We start from the raw sequence: 6,870 nt of genomic DNA, 5'->3' as shown, positions 1-6,870 counted from the left end.
TGTGATAGCGTTAAGGGGGTATGAATTGGGAGCAACAGGCTCTTCTACCTCCTCTAATATGCTAATCACATTTGGTGCGAGTGCAAAAACTCTCCAAAAATCTATTCCAAGTATCAGTCTCTGCTTGATAGAGGGGATAATATAAAGCTGTAAGGGCTTTTGCTGGTTCTTGTAAGTCAGGTTAACGTTCAACACGCCTATGACGTCTTGTGAACTGCCATCAGCTGTTTGTACGTGAGATTTGATGGGTTTAAATTCCGGAAAAACAGTAAAATCTTGATTTGCAAGCGAAGAACCTATGCAACTGATATTCGCGCCAGTGTCTAGTAAACCATTTTCTTCAAAATCCAAAAAAGTGACTGAGACGTAGCTGCGAAAATCAGATGGTTTGCCAAAGATAGAAGAAACTAGCAAATGACGAGTTTGTTGTAATTGTTTAAAGTATCTTTTAGTCCTTAAGGTACTATTTTTCGGAAGACGGGGCTCTTCATCTAAAATTCTTTTCCTTATCTCAAAATAAGTCTTCAGTCTGTCCTCATAGGGAGTATCTGAGGGGCTGGTATTCGCAGAAGTAATCTCAACAGGGTCTCGTGGTAAAATTTTCGAAACAGGTTGCAAAAGTTGAGAAATACAGCTGTGTGAATTCAAAATTAGTTCTGATTTAGTTTCGGGGGCAACCTGCTGTTGTTGGTTGCGCCCTTCTGGCGGTTTTCCGATGCTTTCCGCAAACAATTTTGACACTGAGGCTTGTATATGTTTGGGGCTCCACATCCGTAGCAAAAAATACGTCGATCAGACAGACAATCTTCCCAGAAATGACCAGAAACCTCACAATTCCAACATTTGGTATTTGGGCCTGCTTGTCGCAGAGCAGCGATCTCACTAATAGGGTCTACGTCTGTCTCGAACTCTAAATCTGAAGAAAAATCTTCCATGGCGTATACTTGTTTTTGAGAAGACAACTTTGGCTTCGCCACTCCTTCTGAGACTGTTTTTAATTCCTGAATGAGATTCTCATTCATTTGCACGAGCCTACGCAAATGTCCAATTGAGTGAACCGACTCAAACAACAATTTGCGTCTATGTACTGGTAGCAAATTATTTTTCAGGGTCTCTATCAACTCTTCTTCATTCATTTTAACTCCTGATCTATCCATCAACGAAGCTACTGCATCATAAAAAGTGGTAAAAGGCTCACCAACCTTTTGTTTGCGAGAACGGATTTGTTCCTTGCTCATAAATTCTGAGCGATAATCATTGAACTGTTGTCGTAGGGCAGTACAGAATTCTACCCAAGAAATGTGAGTTACTTGCTTATGGTATCTCCAATACCAATCACGTGCTTTACCTACAAATAGGACATGCATGTGCTTACATAAAGCACGAAAATCACTTTCTAATGTCTCATCAGTTAAGGCTTTCACTCGATAAATGAATTCTTCGACACTAAGACCATTTTCCGATCCATTAAATGTTAAATTCCATTTCTGCATAATATCGGCAATCCTACTAGCATTCACTGACGATTGACTAGGAAAAGAACCTTCACGAGAAACTGAACTTGTAACTACTTCGGCAACTTGGCTAATCTGAGGATTTACATTCAATTGTGATAGGACTCTAGTCAAAGTTTGTTCAATCATGCCTTGAATAACCGTATAATCCGGTCCATTATTCCTTCGTGGATTTGTCGGACGACCTCGTCGTCTCTGCGCATGTTGTCGGGATTCCACGGCATCACTAGGGTTTGTAGTATGACTGGCTTCTAATAATTCTGATTGTGCTGCACTATTGTTTAATGGCACCACTTGAGGGGGATTTGTTTGGGCTGTTACTGGTAATTGTGGTATATTTAAAGCTTTTGTCAATTTCCTTGTCACTGGGCGGCGAGTCATAGCAGAGGTAGAAGGACCAGCGCGTTCTGCGCGAGGTGAACAATTTCCTACTACTAATCTATACGATCCGGCTTCCAAAGTTAATTTACATGTTGGGCATTCAGAGCTTGACTCTGTCCATTGTTCTAAACAAGTTTTATGGCAAACATGCTTACAATTTGTAATATAGCATGACTGGGTATCTGTTAAGATATTTTTGCAAATTGGGCAAATATTATTTGCTAATCCCATATCAGATGGGTTTCGTTGAGGACTGTGAGCTACAGGCTTCATTATTCATTCAAAATATTTCCTGATCACGACCTATTATTGGGAATTTAAACAAATGTGAACTAAAAACAAAAAAAGACAAAATTCTCTTTCGAAAAAAAAAATTTAAACCGGGCTATTGCAACTACAAAGAATGCAAATAATTATGAGATCGAATCCAATTCTTGAATAATTTGCTTGGGCTTGGGCTATGCACGGCAGCATACAACCAAATTCAACCAAACTTGTTACTCAATCCTTAAATAAGGCTCACAACAATTTCAAACATTCTCTAAGGTACTTCAAATTCCATCAAACTTCTCAGAAATTTATCCAAAAATCAAACTCGAGCACTAAACTAACCGGCAGGGTATCCGATGAAGCAAATACGCAAGAGTCAACGGCAGCTGTGCACATAATTTTATTTAAAAAAAAAAATCCGATAGATTCTCAAAATCTAAATACGAAAGCAAACGAGCTTCAATGTTTGAGTGAATTTTTCAACCAGCTTAGCATACATATAGGCAAGCTTCATCAGCAATTGAAATTCGACTATCCGGCAGGGTATTCAAGTAAACTCGAAGGCAAGTTCAACAGAAGTACAAAAAAATCATTACTGGTTAGGCCTCCATTAGCAAACAAAGCTAATATGAAAAAAAAATTTAACTGATTCACTTCTCGATCATTATATTCTTCCGGCAGGGTAATAAAGTAAAACTCAAATACGCAAGTTCAACAGAAGTCTATAAATAACCGCAAACTCAAAATCAAATCAAATTCAAAGCAACAGATGTTTTTTATGCTGACTCAAAACAAAGGAGTAGGTAACTATAAGCTTTAGCCAATGAAAACAACTTTTTCTCGCGAATCGCTTATAGCTCCTGGGTGGTGGTGACCAAAATCAAAAAAAATATTCGACCTTGGCCCCACGTTGGGCGCCAAAAATTTATGTAGCAGATGTGAGATAGCACTTGCAGGGAGTGCTCAGTATGCAATAATTTGGACAGGGCATACTGGAGTCAAGTCAGCCTAAAAAAAAACTGATACCGAGGATCGAACGAAGCAGGCGGAACTCTTCTGGTTGCCTATATTTAGCTCAGTTCGGCGTGTGGGGGTGGGCTTGCTCCTTCTTTTTCCTTCGCGACTGCTCACTTACAAAAATTTTAAAATAAGAGTTCCTAATTAGACGAGACAACTGGAGCTGAACTCCGAAACACAACAAAAGGCGAATTTGTCCATTGTGGGAGGATCAAAGATGTTAATAGATCCTACGCGCTCTCTACCCACCCAACCAATTGGATTTTCTGCGCGATTAAAAATTGTCGAAAATCCCCAAAAATATTTAATTCACATTATTTTAATTCACCAGGTCCTCAGGAAATCAAAACTAACTTTACCAATTCATTTCACTTCATTACAAATTTTATTCATTTTAACTGTCTATTACCTATCATCCTAAACTTTATTGTCTTTAACAAGCACTGTATAACAAGTTACTAATATAAAAGAAAATTAACAAAACTTAAATCCTAAGAATATAAGTATATGCAATGTAGAAATTTTAAATATATGTGGGTATGCGTAGTTTCATTTGTTCTTTCTTAATAATTTTATCTAAGTGTAAGGCATTATTCAAAATATTCTCGTATTTATTATCAAGGTGTGTGATTAGTAAAGGTGGTGATATAGATTGATTTTAATATGTTTGTGGTTTTATGTTCATTTTAGGGTGTGTGTTTCTGTTTATTTTAATGTGGGCCAGTATTCCTAAAATTTTTTATTTATTTATTTCATTTTAGGTTATTTAATTTTTTTTTTTTTTTTTTATTGTTGCTTATTTATTTAAATTTAGGTTTACAAATTCTATAATAAATTTTTTTCTACTCGATCATTTTTTCCAGTGTATTAAGTTAAGTTTTAATTTCAATATATTATTTTTAAAAATGGCAAAGATAATTATAAATTTTTTTAAATGGCACAAGGAAATATGTTGCTGGAAAAGAACGGGGTTAATAATATGTAATAGAATGCGGTAATATAATATATAAAAAAAAAAAGATAATAATTTAAAAAAAATAAAAAAAATAATAATAATAATAAAAGAAAAACTATTAATGAAAAATTAAACAAAAGTTTAAACAGTAAGGAAAAAGTAAAAGTTTTAATTTGCAGTGACTGCGAAACTTTTGAAACCACCCTCGCTAGGAAAGCTCATTATCTTTATTAAGTTGGCTTTACATATCGAGCTTTGGCAGTAACGCAACACTGAGAAAAATTAAGTGAGCTCAAATCAAAAAATAATGCAAATAATAATTTAAATTAAAATAAGTTTTAACCAATGACGAAAATAACCAAATAAAAAAAAGAAATCATAATAAATGAAAATATAATAATGAAAAAACTTACTTAATTAATTCCGGTGGCGAAAGATCTTTGGCGACGGTCGGGTGGAACAAAACTTTCTTGCTCCATTTTTTTTTCTCACTTTTTGGTTTCCTTCTTTTCTTTTTTTTTTTTTTTTTTTTAAAGATTAAATCGGCATGGTTATACTAAAAGTTTTTTTCTCTGTATTGGGATTTCACAAATGATAATTTTGAATACACTTTAATAATATCTCAACCGATTCTTTTTTTCTTTTCCGCAACATTTTTTCCTTCACAATTTGGCCATTTTTAATTAATTTTTAATTTTTGTTTTATACTATTATTAAGGTTCTATTTATTTATTTAATTATTTCTATATATATATATATATTTTAAATTTTTTTTTTTTTTTTTTAACAGAAGGGAAAAAAAGATAGATTTTAAATAACTCTAATTTATTTTTTTAGCGTAATCATTTTTTTTTCTTTTAATTTGTATGTGACTGTTTATCTTATTTTTTTCAGTGTGTCGGGAACCACAAAAAAATAAAAAAAATTAATTTTCGTTTCTTTCTTGACTTCAGAACAGCTTTCTAGATATATACATGGATATATTAAAATTTTTCGTTTTGCACATTATTCTTTTCTTTTATTTTTCACTTTATATATTATTTGTTTCACTGTAATTGTTTTTTTTTTTTTTTTTTTTTTCAGGCTGCACGTGTTAGGTTAATTTTTGGTGGGGAATTTTAGTCATAATTTTTAAGCACTATTTTTAAGCCTGGTTTTTCTTGGCTAATTTAATTTCCACTTTCCACTTTTACTAAATTTTCCGCTGGCTGCTGACTTTTCCCAGGACGGCCGTAACCTCTCCATACAAAAATTTGTCCATCTGCCACAAAAAAATTCCGCTGCCAAGCCCTGGATTGGTTTTTTTTTAAATCGAAGAGAAAATTAGGACTAGGAACACTTGAGGCGACGAATATATTTTTATATTTACCCTGGATGGACCTGGCACGTGGCAGTAGTTTTTCCTTTTTTCTTTTTGCTCACTAGCAAAACCAAAAATAAACCAGCAAATAATCTCCTCCTCTGCAGTTTCCTCAGCTTTGAGCTTTAAGCTTTATCTAAATTATGTTTTTGGTTAGCGATCGAAGGGTTCTCAAGACAAACAAAAAAAACTTACAAGTTGCTGCTGTTGGTAGTCACCTTTGGTTTTCTTCTTAAACTGAGACGTCTGGTCTCGTTGGCTGCCAATTGGAAAAGACTTGGCTTGGAGACGTAAGAGTGTAGGTGGGCCGAAGCCGGAAATAAGCCTCTCTCTCGAAGGAAAAATGACAGTGACACTGACACTGACAGACGATTTGTCAAAAGGGACAGCTGATCCTTAGGTTGCCAGTCGGTCGTAGTAAAGTTTCGAACCTAGATGGCGCCACCCGATCTTAACAGCATATTTATGCAAAATCTCAAACTGCGAATAATAAAACCAAAAAAAAACAACTGCATACTTTGCGGATGGGAGCTCTTTATGATTTCCAGCTGCATTTGTTTTCTCAGAACAAGAGAACGAATACCAAAGCCTCTTTTATCGCATGCGACCTTTGCGTCGCCAGAGCTGCGATAAAAGTACCTTAACCTCTCATGCGATTTCGAATGGTGCCTTTAAGGCGACCATTACATCGGGCTAGTTCGACAAAAGGTCATAAGCTTACACTTTGAGCCGTTTAAGTTGAGTAAGTTATCACTGCACCATTTTTCAAAGCTATCTAGATCGGATTGTAAATTCGAACGGCAAGAAATGTCCTTATACTGCAAACACAATTTAACATCATCTGCGTACATAAGTACACGAGAGTGAGTTATTACTAATGGAAGGTCATTAATAAATAAGGTAAATAGTAGCGGGCCAAGGTGGCTCCCTTGAGGGACGCCGGAGGTGACTTGGAGAACACAAGAAAGTGAATTCTTAAAAAGGACCCTTTGTGTCCTGCCATTCATATAACTTAAAATCCATTCTAGAAGATCAACTGGGAAACCTAATAAGTCAAGTTTCCTTATAAGAAGTGAATGATTTACTGAGTCAAATGCTTTACTAAAGTCAGTGTAAATGACATCTGTTTGAAAATTGTGTTTAAAACCCCTAATCACGAATGAAGTAAACTCCAAGAGATTAGTGGTTGTTGATCGTTGTTTTATAAAACCGTGTTGACACGGTGAAATTATTGACCTACACAGGTGCTGCAAGTGAGGGGTGATAACTTTTTCAAAAAGCTTAGGAATGGCAGACAATTTAGAGATACCTCTATAATTGCTTGCATCCGATTTGTTACCTTTTTTGTGAAGAGGAATGACAAAAGACTCCTT

The 6,870-nt window shown here is 35.1% G+C and overlaps 1 long non-coding RNA gene across 1 annotated transcript; it reads right to left on the bottom strand.

Annotated features, from left to right (window-relative positions):
• Window positions 1–5,203: 5,203 nt before the first annotated feature.
• LOC122320633 lies at window positions 5,204–5,808 on the bottom strand. Its single transcript, XR_006245751.1, has 3 exons — window positions 5,693–5,808; window positions 5,507–5,633; window positions 5,204–5,427 (listed from the first exon to the last, which is right to left on the bottom strand). It is a non-coding gene; the product is annotated as an uncharacterized LOC122320633 (long non-coding RNA).
• Window positions 5,809–6,870: the final 1,062 nt, after the last annotated feature.

This window comes from Drosophila ficusphila, unplaced genomic scaffold (assembly GCF_018152265.1).
Source record: "Drosophila ficusphila isolate 14025-0441.05 unplaced genomic scaffold, ASM1815226v1 contig_668, whole genome shotgun sequence".
Taxonomy (NCBI): domain Eukaryota; kingdom Metazoa; phylum Arthropoda; class Insecta; order Diptera; family Drosophilidae; genus Drosophila; species Drosophila ficusphila.
This window is presented reverse-complemented; position numbering and strand designations above follow the sequence as displayed.